Consider the following 13,785-nt stretch of genomic DNA (forward strand, 5'->3'; position numbering starts at 1 on the left):
AAGAGGGTCAGCCCTCTCTGCAGATCACTTATAAGACTCACTTTGGCCTGACACCAAAGGCAAAAAAAATGGCAGAGACACCTAAAGTGGTCCTTTAAGACGAAAACAGCAATCCGTCTAGTAGGGGAGCAACAGTAGGATGCTGTCCCCTCTGTGTCGCCTTGCAGGTGACATGGCAAGCTGCAATTTTTGCTCGTTTATAGTAAGAGTTTAAGAAGCCCGAGCATCGTAATATAGTGCACGAATGTCTGGACCAGTGTTCATGGCAACAGAGGCTAGTTTTACTGTGACAGGATCACATACAATGCATGCAGCAAAAAGCTCAGTGTACACTAAAACCAAAAAAAGGCAAATACCAACAACCGCAACCAACATTTTTTAAAACAAAAATGAAAGGGGACATTAGCTCATTAGACTTGGCACAGAGGAGCACTTCTTTGTAGGCGGATATACACATGTACATTGGTTAAATGCTCCCACTCATTGCACAGAATGGCAGAAATGGGCCTACCCACCGCACAATGCTGTGGGGGTGGAAGTAAAATGTGATTGACAACATAGCAGACCAGTGGATAAAGAAGATTGGCTGAAAGCCTCTATATGTAATTATATATATAGCTGCAGAAAATTTAAAAGATTTGGCTAACGCCAGGCATTGAAAATGAGAAAGGAGTCCATAAACCGGATAATAAATAATCATGTCCACACAGTAAATAGATCATCGAGCACACACTGGCCCTCCGTACGAGTTCTTGGGTAAATGCCAACCCCAATACAAACACGTTTTTACAAAGAGTATCAGAATTAAGACTTAGGATAATAATCACAGCCTCCCAGTTTTCGCCTGATAAACTTCGGCAGGTCAAACCTGCCAAGATTTATCGAGGGGAAAAGGCCCGGAAAAAAAGCAAAACTTGGAATTCGGTGTGTAAAAAAACCGGGTCCACATGTTATGCCTTTTGTTGAAAACTTGCAAAAGGAGGTAATGGTATCTACCATGTGTGGTAAATACTCCACCCCATTCCAACAAACTTGTATTAATGAGGTCACTGTCTGCAACAACGTAATGCAAGCATTAGGGACGTCAGTATCTGGTAGCAATCTTCTCATTTTTCCTACTCAACGTATGCTAGAGGCACAGCAATCCTAGTTAAGGCTTGTGTAAAGTATTGCCCGATTGGGGCCTTTCAGGATCCACAGGGCAGACATAGCGTGATGTGGGGCAGGCTAGCGGACCATTCAGTAACGTTGGTAAGCTGTTATGCCCCCAACATTGACGACGCCACCTATGGCCACGTTCTGGAGATAGACTCCACCTTCATTATATGGGGAGGCGATGTCAATATAGCACTAGACTCACTGACTGACAGATCACATGCACTCCCTTCCTCACATCCGCAAGCAAATCAACATCTCTCAGGTATTATGACAGACCACCAGCTGTTTCATGCATGGAGGTCCCTCCATCCCACACACAGGGAAGGCACCTTTTACTCTAGTGTACATTCCAGCTGGTCCCGGATAGATTTTTGGCTGCTCTCGAAAGGACGGAGTACATGGCTCCGAGAGGTGACGCATCTGGCACTTACCCTCTCGGACCACTCCCCGTGCTAATGAGACTGGCCCGCCAGGTAACAAATCCCTGTATTGATTCTGGAGGCTTCAACCCACAACTCTGCTAGATAGCGCCTTTTGCGAAGACATTTGCCAGGAAATTCTGTAATTTTCCCCCGTAATAACCACAGCGTCTCACAACTTGCTTGCGTATGGCCAAGGGCGGGGGGGGGGGTCCTGCGCACCATTAGAGGGACTCTACACAGACTAGAGGGAGACATTAAACAAGCAGAGGAACACCTGGCTACTGCCCCTACCCTGCAATGGTGGGCTCACCTCCAAGAACTGCTAATTGAATACTCAGCTGAGGCGGAGCGCGAATCTAAGTTTCGCTCTAACTACCATACGGCTAGGATATTTGGAGAGGGTGAGCGACCCGGAAGGCCCTAACTGAAGTAATTCGAACCCCGAGATTTCCTAATCAGATATTGGAAATAGTTGACGAAGATGGTACTAGACATACTGACTTGCGTGAGATTCTCAGTACTTTTGCTAATTACTGCACGCAACTCTATTGCACGCACAGAAGGAACTCACCTGATATTGTTTCCTATTTGGAAGACACCGCCCTCGGGTGAATCAGTGATTGCCGCAGAGAATTCTTGCTGCTGATATCGAGGACGACGAAATTCGAGCCGCAATAATCGGCAAAAGGTCTGGCAAAGCCCATGGCCTTGATGGGCTGCCTGCGGACTTCTATAAATGCTTTATTGATCAACTAGCCCCCTTCCTTAAACAAGTATTTGAAGAGGCTAGGGAAAATGGGGTTCTACCCATGACCATGCGGCAAGCCATGATCATCTCCTTGCTCAAGCCGGGCAAGGATGCCACCACATGCGAGTCCTATAGACCCTTGTCATTGATTAACTGTGACACCAAGCTACTAGCCAAAGTTATTGCAAATAGACTGACATTGCTGATGGAAGGTCTGGTGCTGCTGGATCAGGCAGGCTTCATACCCGGGAGGGCCACCTCCCACAATTTGCGGACCACATTCGTGCTACTGCATGATGTTGATCCGGAAATCTCGGCAGCCAGGATTTTTTTATACGCTACTAAGGCCTTCGATTCTTTGGAATGGGACAACATGTTCACAATAATGGACCCCCCAATCCTTTTTAGCGTGGATATGATTACTCTAGCCTCAGCCGCAGGTCACTATACAGATTAATAGTATGTACTCCACTCCGTTCCCCATTTCAAGAGGCACCAGTCAGGGGTGCCTGCGCTCTCTATTACTTTTTGCATTGGACATCAAGCCTCTCGCGGCCAAACTCAGGCAGCACCATAGGGAATATGCTATACAATATCCATCGCAGCAGATACTAGTGTCATTATATGGTGACGACATTACCCTTTATCTTCGAGAATCGCATATTAGCCTCAACCCTATCCTTCGGGAGATTATCCCGTTTAGCATCATTTCTGTGGATAAACCTTAATTGGGGTATCATTTCTGTGGATAAACCTTAATTGGGGTAAGTCGCAGATTTTTCCTCTCACGCCTAACACTGTTAAATTCTCCCCATAATTCCCACTGATACGGTGTAAGATGGAAATAAAATATCTAGGCGTGGTAATAACAAGAGCCAGGTAGGAAACACTCCGTGCAAACTATGGCACAGCCATCAAAACGATTACCAACTGGGTGGCCCGCTGGATCGCGAGTTGCATTGATAAAGTTGATCACCCTACCCAAACTATTCTACTTATTTATTAACATACCCTATAATCCGGGGCGCTCCTTTTTTCATACCCTTCGATCATTGCTCATCCGACTGGCATGGGGTGGGATGGCAGACCATGAATCAACCATTCTCTTATGGGGGTTTCGAGGCCTCAGACATAGAACTGTATTTTCTTAGTGCCCAAGCCCACAATGTGATACATTGGCTCTATCAACCGCCATTTATGCCACATCTGGCCATTGAGCTGGGATACATGGAACCCACGCCTTTAACCTCCTTGGGAATGCATGTCCCTGGAGAGGGAATTGCTCATCACACAGTGACATGCACCAACCAAGCTTGGGAACACCTAGCTAGAATAATGCGTCAACCTATGCTATACTCCACGCTATTGCCCCTTCCGTACCTCCCCCTCATACCGGTCACTCACGAGGCTGTATGCCGTAAAATGCTCCGCAAAAGAAGCCTTCATACCTGGGGTGACCTTTACCAGGAGGATATTTTTAAGGATCGACAGGAGCTTTTGGTGGGAGAGAATGTCACTCCGCTGAAGGTATTTTGATATATTAGGCTGAAACATGAAGTTAGGGCCAATATCCCTGGATTTACACAGGCGCTCCCTACGCTAAATACCTTGCATACTATGTTGAAAACGGCGCTGGCATTCTTTATCTGTTGTCTTGGGAGAACTATTTTTGCTTTGCTGCCTTTCACCCCAAATCTCCCTGATCAGAGACATTGCAACGTGTGTGTTTTGATTATTATGATCGCATCTGGTTTAGAAGCTTATTACACATCAACACGCCGCTGTACAACCCCCTCCCGAATCACAGCTTGTTTTATCTATGTTCCTTCCTACACTATTACTTTTTTGGTTTGCATACCCGAGCGCTCTTGGTGACTGCACCGCATTCCCTTGCCTGCGGGGTGCCGGTGCGATCCTTGTCATATTATTTATTTATTTTTACTTTAGCTCTGATTTGCATGGATTTAACATCGCAGCAACATAACTGACCAGGCAGCTACAACGCCACTTGCTATTGGTCATCAAGCGCCACCTTAACTAGTGCTATGTAATTCAAGGAAGTGATGTACTCTCAACTTGTTTTTAGGTCTCGCCTGGCCCAGCACATGCGCTCGTCTGGCAAGACTTATTGAGAGGGCTCCAAAAAGTGCTACCAGGCCAGCCTAGAGCTACAGTGCATGTACGCGGGCGTGCGTGCTGCGCTTGACAGGGATTTCTTTCAGTTTTACGGCCGCTTGGCATAGCCAATAGGTCTCGCTTTTGGGAACTTATAAGTATTTAGTTATGCAACTGTTGCATGGCTAAACACTTATAAGGTCCCAAAGGCGAGACCTATTGGCTATGCCAATGCTTGTTCTTGTTGGCTTTGGTTCCAGGGTGGGGTTGTAAACGCTTAACAGCTTAATATATAACTGTGTTTTCACGATGAGTCTCATCGAGGAAACTGCAATTACAACTATGAAGGACCTGCTACAGGATGCATGTTTACTGTTGCATTTGGCTTTCACAACATGCCTCAGTCATGTAAACTGTATTGCTTAATAATTAGCATGAATCTAACTTGTAATTATACATCATGACACTTATTAGTGATATTTTTCAATTAACATGATGAACGGATTAACATAAAGATTGGATGCACAGAGGAGTCTTTAAGTATGAGTTATGCCCAGTCCTAGAAGCTATGAAGGGCCTGTTTCTGGGCGCTACATGTTTAGTTTTAGATTGGGTTTTGAAAGCGCGCCACAGCAATGTAAACTGGAACGATCTGTAATCAGCATGAATTTCACTATTAAATATACATCATGGCATTATCGTGAAGAGCTTCCTGTATGTGACGCGCAGCCAAAATGTCACTGCTTTTTAAATTCACACAGCAACAGATGTAACCAACAATAAATAATCCTCCTCCAGGACAGCAATAAATATAGGGCTTTGAAGTCTGTGTAGACTTACTAGAGACACTATGGCATGTGGACGTCTTTTGTGAGTGGTAATAAACCAGAGGCAAATTCATCGATATGCAAATTATTCAGAAAGTAGGTTACTCATCTACATGGTTTCTGGTAACCTGTGAACTCACACTCCTTTCACCTCTATCTCTACTCTTTTATAGACCAAAGAAGTCGGCGTACAAGGAAACCGTGCTTTTCAGTATGATTTCAGCTCCAATTGGACTCTAGAGCAGGAGTCACTGTAGCTACCAAGTCCAGATGTGAAGGAACTGCTTATGGACGTCCTATGTGCTAAAGTGGATTGTGTTTTCATACTATGTTCCAGTAACGCCTAGTGCAGTACTCTCTGTGTTACCAGTGGCGCAGGAAGGGGGGTGCGTGGGTGAGGGGCGCCTCAGGTGTCATCACTGAGGGGGGTGACAAAATGGCAAAAATGTGTGTTTTAAACATATATTTTTTGCCATTTTGTCAAGCCTGGGGTGACCAGAAATCACTGAAGGGAGTGACGAAATGGCAAAAATATGCGTTTTAAATACATATTTTTGCCATTTTATCAAGCAGGGGGTGACAAGAAATGTTCTGCACCAGGTACCACCTGACCTTGCTACGCCATTGTATGTTACACTCATTTCACTACTACTTTGTATTCTATTGTATTGAAGCGCTTTCAGCGTGTGCAGCTACAGTGGTGCAGAGTGCTTGTTGCAACATGGACAATTGATGGACTGTGATAGTGCCTTAAGTAGCAGCCCTGAAGGGCCTGCTTTTGCTTCTTGTTCAAGCATGTTTACTATTTGATTGCGTTTTCAGAACTTGCCTCGGTAATGTAAATCACAGTGCTCTCTAATTAGCATGGTGTTTACTTTTAGACATACATCATGATAAAGGAGTCCTTTTCTTCTGTGTCTCCATTTGTTGTGTTTCTATTAACCTGGAGACCACATGCACAGAGATGGCGCTTTTAAGTGTGGTTTCTGCATAATTCTGATCTGACAGTTGTGGTTATAGGGTCGAAGCCTACCTTACTATTGGCTTTGTGTTTAGTCATTCACATGTGCTTGCTTTCTGTTCACTCACCGTATTTTCTTGTTTCTGTCCCCCCCCCTCCCACCCTCGATCGAGCATAGCCTGTGATTTACCTTACTGATTCACACCCTCTGTTTTTAGTGAGTGATAATTTTTCGGGCGGGAGTTTTTTTTTTTTTGCTTTCTCTGTAAACACTTCATGAGTGTGCATGTTTTTCCACTTGTCTTCCTGGTGTGCTTTTCTGCCAACTCCAGCACTTCACTTTATTTGCCCTCCAGTGCGGGATTGGATTGGTAAACCGGGCAATCTGACGGTGGTCCAGTGGCTGAGGCCAAGTTGTTCTTTTCCTGTTTTTTTTTCTGCAGAGCACACGGGAAAGGTGGTTGGTGTTTATTATTTTAAGGTGTATGACGGCGGATCCTTCCAGGCATTTGTAGATAAAAGCAAATTCCATTGAACTCTGTTCATTTGTTTTATCGGGACCAGTGCAGGCCTTAGTTGGGATGTCACATATTGATGGTTTGTTTAGCCAAAAGATGAGTGAGAGGGCTGTCTGCCTTTTGAGCCTTCTGCAGTTTTTGGACCTGGTATGGGGCAAGACCGCAAATGAGGCTGGCCATAGTCCAAGCGGAAGCTAACTAGTGCTTCTGAAACTACTGCATGCTTCACTTAGGAAATGTAGGGTTAGGGCTCGCTTGTGGAGATTCAGTGGGATTTTGTTTCAGCACCTATCTGATATATTTACACTGCACATATATCCACTTAATTCCAAAACACATAATTACGCTTCCCCCCAAAAAATTCAACTTCGCAACGTAGCACAAAATTCTACACCATATAATGCTACTCCACACCATGCCACATTATACCACTACAATCCATGCCACATGATTCCACACAACATCACGCAATACAATGCCACACAATTCTGCACAACACAACGTGCTTCCCCTCCACATAATACCACTCAGTGCCACATCATTACACTAAACACAATTACACTCTATTCGATACAACATAAATACACCCCACATAAATGCACTCTATGCCACATACCAGCAATCCACATCAATCCACTCCACACCATAACACATAATTCCAATAAGCATATTTTAGCTCTACGCCACACATTTCCAATACACACCACAGAATTCCACACCAAACCACATATTTCAGATAGACAACACAATCCCACAACACACCTCATACCTCCAATACACACCACAGATTTACACATCATACCACAACTAAAAATTCCAATACAACCCACATAATTCCACTCCACACCACATGCATCCACTACACTCCAAACCAAAACACATAGGTAAAAAGACATAGTCATTTAGAGCGCCAATAGCTCTGACTCTTGCAAATGCGAGACCTATTGCATTGCAAATGCTTGTTTTAAGAAGGTTGTCTGACCAGCAACTAAAACTCTCAAAAGTCAGACCAAAACAGACTGGTGTAGCATTGGTGCCAGGGGGCCCTTTAGCTCCCCGGCTGGGTAGTACAATACAGTTTTACAGTATAGTGGGTCTCCAACACTTCTGGGCCCTGGTGCCTCTGCAGCTGTTGCAAAAAGAACTATTGACGGACAGAATGCAGAACAATGTCATACATTCACCCCAGTACAGGGATCTGGGTGGAAATCCATAGTTTTTTGCTCACCATGCCATTCCAGTTTGGACCCAGCCATATGCAAATCAGTCTTGACCCTGTGCCCAATGGGAACAGTCAAGCCCGAACTGCCAGGCCAGGTCCTCCCTGGACTGGAAACAAGCATCCTGGGACCGGTTTCAGGGTTTCACCCCTCTTCAGCCAGGATAGCTTGATTCCAGTGGCATGGAGAGCACGGGACCCACGTCTGAGCATACCCGTCCCACTCGGGTGACAAATGCAAAACAAGCATTGGCATAGCCAACAGGTCTCGCATTTGGGACCTTATAAGTGTTTAGCCATGCAACAGTTGCATAACTAAATACTTATAAGGTCCCAAAAGCGAGACCTATTGGCTATGCCAAGCGGCCGTGTGGCCGCGAAAGTGATCGCGATCACGATCAAACATCAAAGCGGCCGTGCGGCCGCGAAAGTGAAAGCAATCGCGGTAAAGCGCGGCGCGCGCGCCCGCGCACATGCACTGTAGCTCTAGGCTGGCCTGGTAGCACTTTTTGGAGCCCTCTCAATAAGTCTCGCCAGACCAGCGCATGCGCTAGGTCAGGCGAGACCTAAAGAACTATTGATAGACAGAATGCAGAACAATGTCATACATTCACCCCAGTACAGAGATCTGGGCCTAAATCCATGGTTTGTTGCCAGTTTGCTGACAGCTGTGGCCCTTTGGGATGTGGTCCGTGGGCTAGACTGCTGGCTTTGGTGCTGGAAACCAGGGTTCGAGCCTCGGGGTCGTGTCCACATCCTGTGATTCTGGGCAAATCACTTAATCTCCCCGTGCCTGAATGTGTAATGTAAATACGGTGCTCATGTAAAGCGCTCCAATACCTTCGGGTCGAGTTCGCGCTATATAAATATGCAAATAAAAAAAACTAAGTTACTTAAGTAGCAAGTAGTATCTGCGCAATACTGCAGACGGGACACGCGGCCAAGGTCACACAACAGAATGAGTGACACCGAGTCTTGGTCGCTCGGTATCTGCTAACAGTATTCACGTCTTTCCATTTCTTTTCAATAACAATTGTGAAGTGATGGTTTTGAATTGATGGTTTCTTAAATGGCCCCTAGCCTGCCTTTGCACTTGATTTTTAACTCTGGCTAGCGCTTGGGTATGATAATCGCGCGGCAGCCGCTAGATTCGAATTTCATGGCTGAGTGGTAGATTACAAAGAAGGAAATGGATCTGTTATCATTGAAAAACAGAAGCCTCGACTTATCTTCTCGAGCAGGCCTGGGTGCGGGTGACCGAGGAACACTGTGCGCTGTAATTACGAATGCCCTATCTTTTAAAACTTCATTTTCTTGCCAACTGGAAAGATTGCCTGGAACTGAAACGAAACCTGTGGCATGCATAAGATATAAAAGCCCTGCAGGCAGAGCTGACATTCAATTACTTTTCAGATTTCAACTTTTATTGTTTCTCAAGAGGCACAGAATTAAATAGAATAAGAAGGTACAAAAAACTTGCACGTTCTTATGGGGAGAGCTTCCTCTTCTAAATGCTAACTGCAAAACTACTTATGCCTGTTATGATGATGATGATGAGGGAGGAAGGACTTGCCACAGTAAGGTCCAAGTCTGGTGATGGACCTGGGACCCTGCAAGGACATGGGGTAGGACCATCAGGACCCCAGGCCAGATCAGCACTGGGCAGGTTATGGGCAACCAATGGGCAGATTGATGGGCCTGGATAGCCCCAGTCTGTCTCTGCCCTGATGATGAGTGTATGAGTCGGATCTTGGGCACTACCAAGAGGGTGGAGGGAAAATGGGTGTTATGCCCCAAGTCCCATGCTTTTGCAGAGCCTCGTGCTCCTGCTTCCAAGTTAATTTATAGATTTATAAAGAAAGCCAGCTGTTTCGATTAGGTCTCGATTACAACAGTGCACGCGCTGTCTGTTGTGAAATATTTTGTTAGATTACAGTGGGCTTAGAGCCTTCCCATTACTTCCCATTGGTTGGCTTCCTTGTTAATATCTCTCATTTGCTTGCTTCTTATTCGTCAGTTTTCGTAGACTTTCCTTCTTCCTTTTGTGTTTGTCGGTAGTCTGGAGCATGGACACATTACTTGTGTCCTTCCATTGCTCATTGTTCAGGCGCTACACTTTAAGCATTATACAAAAGTACATGTGTTTTCCAGCTGTCTCCCTTGTGTACCTGGCCCTCCTCTGTGTTCCTCTTTCTTGCCCTCCCTCAGTTGCCATTCTCGCTACCTTCCCGTCGACCTTCCCTTGTTCTTGCTTTCCCACCACACCTTTCCAACCACCCTCCATTTGTTTCCCCAGCCCCTCCCGCTAATCCTCCATTGTTTGTGTGTTTCCTCATCTTCACCCGCCTGTCATTGTCAGCTTGCTTCCCCAAATGCAAAAACAACAATTGATGGACAGAATGCAGAACAATGTCATACATTCACCCCAGTACAGAGATCTGGGCCTAAATCCATCGTTTTTTTGCTCACCATGCCATTCCAGTTTGAACCCAGCCATATGCAAATCAGTCTTGACCCTGTGCCTCATGGGAACAGTCCAGCCCGAACTGCTAAGCCAGGTCCTTCCTGGACTGGAAACAAGCATCCTAGGACCGGTTTCGGGGTTTCACCCCTCTTCAGCCAGGATAGCTTGATTCCAGTGGCATGGAGAGCACGGGACTCACGTCTGAGCATACCCGTCCCACTCGGGGTGACAAATGCAAAAACAACAATTGATGGACAGAATGCAGAACAATGTCATACATTCACCCCAGTACAGAGATCTGGGACCAAATCCTAAATCCCCAACCCCTCCGCCCACTCTTCAATGTCAGGTTGTGTCCCCAGCCCCTTCCTCTCACCTACTGAGGTCTACTGCCAGCTTGTTTCTCCAGCATCTTTGGCTCACCATCTGTTATCAGTTTGTGCTCCCAGCCCCTCCTGGCAGCGCTTAGTGGTCAGCTTGCCGCCGCCTCTTCTACCTCCATTATCTCTGTGCTCCCCAGCTTCTCCCACCTACCTTCCATTGTCAGCTTGCTACTCCAGACCCCACCTATAGTCAGGTTGCTGCCCCATTCCCTCCTGCTCGCCCTCTATTTTCAGCTGGCTGCCCAGTCCCTCCTACCCACTCGTCTGCTTACTTCTGCAGCCACTCTCACCTGCCCTCCACTGTCAGCTTGCTACCCCAGCTCCTCCTATCCCCTCTTCACTGTCAGTTGATGCCCCAGTCCCTGCTTCCCACCCTCTGTTGTCAGCTTACTTCCCCAGCCCTCCTCTCACCTGCCCTCCGCTGTCAGCTTGATACCCCAGCTCCTCCTACCCCCTCTTCACTGTCAGTTGCTGCCCCAGTCTTGCTTCTCACCCTCTGTTGTCAGCTCACTTTCCCAGCCCTCCTCTCACCTGCCCTCTGCTGTCAGCTTGCTACCCCAGCTATTCCTACCTACTCTTTACTGTCAGTTGATGCCCCAGTCCCTTCTTCCCACCCTCTGTTGTCAGCTTACTTCCCCCGCCCCTCTCACCTGCCCTCCGCTGTCAGCTTGCTACCCCAGCTCCTCCTATCCCCTCTTCTCTGTCCGTTGTTGCCCCAGTCCCTTCTTCCCACCCTCTGTTGTCAGCTTACTTCCCCAGCCCTCCTCTCACCTGCCCTCTGCTGTCAGCTTGCTACCCCAGCTCCTCCTACCCACTCTTTACTGTCAGTTGTTGCCCCAGTCCCTGCTTCCCGCCCTCTGTTGTCAGCTTGAGGCTCCAGCCCCTCTCACCTGCTTTCCCTTACCATCTTGCTACCCCAGCTCCTCCTACCCACTCTTTACTGTCAGTTGTTGCCCCAGTCCCTGCTTCCCGCCCTCTTTTGTCAGCTTGCTGCTCCAGCCGCTCTCACCTGCCCTCCGCTGTCAGCTTGCTACCCCAGCTCCTCCTACCCACTCTTTACTGTCAGTTGCTGCCCCAGTCCCTGCTTCCCGCCCTCTTTTTTCAGCTTGCGGCTCCAGCCGCTCTCACCTGCCCTCCGCTGTCAGTTGCTACCCCAGCTCCTCCTACCCACTCTTTACTGTCAGTTGCTGCCCCAGTCCCTGCTTCCCGCCCTCTGTTGTCAGCTTGCGGCTCCAGCCCCTCTCACCTGCTTTCCCTTACCATCTTGCTACCCCAGCCCCTCCTACCCACTCTTTATTGTCAGTTGTTGCCCCAGTCCCTGCTTCCCGCCCTCTGTTGTCAGCTTGCGGCTCCAGCCCCGCTCACCTGCCTTCCCTTGTCATCTTGCTACTCCAGCTGCTCCTTCCAGCCTTCTATTGTGATCTTGCTAGCCTAGCCCCACCCGCCGATCCTCCATAGTTAGCTTGCTGGCCTGTCCTCTCTAGCCCATCCTACTTTGTCAGCTTGCTTCCTCATTAGTTCACCCTGCCCACCCTCCGTTGTCCGTTTGCTTTGTCATCCCACCCTACATTGTTCATTTGCCTCCTTAGTCCCTCCAGCCCACCCTTTGTTGTACGTGTGCTTCCCTATCGACTCTCACGTGTCCTCTACCCCCACCTATGTGATTTTCTCCCATCCCCCTTCCCTCATGCTTCCTCATCCCCTACCCACTTCACTGTCTATTTGATTTTTTAAATAAAAAATGCACAGAGTGCTTTAAAAAAAAAAAAAGAATTTATCCATGCTACACAGCAGCCACACTGCTGTACAGCATGGCTAAAAATCATTACCAAAGCCAGTAGCTCTCATAGTAGAGATGTATAGGCTTTGCCAATGCTTGGTAACAATGTGTTAGCTTACAAGTAAATGCCACAAGTTGGTGCAAGATGCTGTAGCTCTCTTTTTTTCTATTTTGTCCAGAAGGACATTTTAAACTCCGAATCAGATTTTTGGGGCATTAACAGAAGTAGGGCCCTGCATGTACTTTTGCATGTGGGGCCTGCAAAAATGTCTGACATGAGTTTCTGGATCCATTGCACTACTCACAGAGCAGTAAAGATTTAGCGATGTTTGTCGTCAATCTGTGGCTGAGAAGACCAGGATCTATAGCAGGGAAAGGACCACCTCATCCTTGGCTACGGCACAGCTAAGAGCCTAACCAATAATTAATGTGACTAATTGGGACCAACAACTTTAGTTTTGCCTAATCAAATGTAGCTTTACTGCCTGTTGGTTTGTACAAAACAAAGAAGGAAGATTCATTGAGACCTCATAGGAATCCATGTGATAGGGAGGAGGTTTCCCTGTCCAGGTAGGGAATGGCGTGTTGGGAGTGTAGTACGTTATGTAGAAAGGGGCCATTTGAGGGTTATTAGAACCAGATGTACATAAGAGTGAGAAAACGAGAATACCCCTGTAGAATGCCAATGTTTTTGCGTTTCCTTGGAAGTCCGGTGGGTCCTCTTCAATTATTTTGTCAATTTCTTTTCTGGAGCCAGTTAGACCGCTCCACTGGCCATCTTTGAAGCAGGAAGGCTGCAGAATCAATAAAGTACCTGTACAGAATCAATAAAGGACCTGTGAAGAATCAGTAAAGGACCTGTGCAGAATCAATAAAGGACCTGTGCATGGCATATGGCCATTGGTGTCTCTAATCCAATCATTCCCCTGTCAATGTGGAAAAAAACGATAAAAAGCCAAATTACTCTAGTGTCATTCGAGAGAGACATTGCTCGGCTTCCCAAAGCACCACTCCTTACAGCTCCCAATGCCTCGTATATCAAGGGGAAACCTCAGCCATATTTTAATTACTTTCTCCAATCACAGACTCGTAATAAAATTATTTATATGAGGCTGTTAGCCCTTCCAATTGAGGATTTTAACCTGCTGTGGGCTCGGAGGAATGCTATGTTGTTGCCCTCATCTTGCCAA

The sequence above is a fragment of the Triturus cristatus genome, chromosome 12 (genome assembly GCF_964204655.1).
Source record: "Triturus cristatus chromosome 12, aTriCri1.1, whole genome shotgun sequence".
Classification (NCBI taxonomy): domain Eukaryota; kingdom Metazoa; phylum Chordata; class Amphibia; order Caudata; family Salamandridae; genus Triturus; species Triturus cristatus.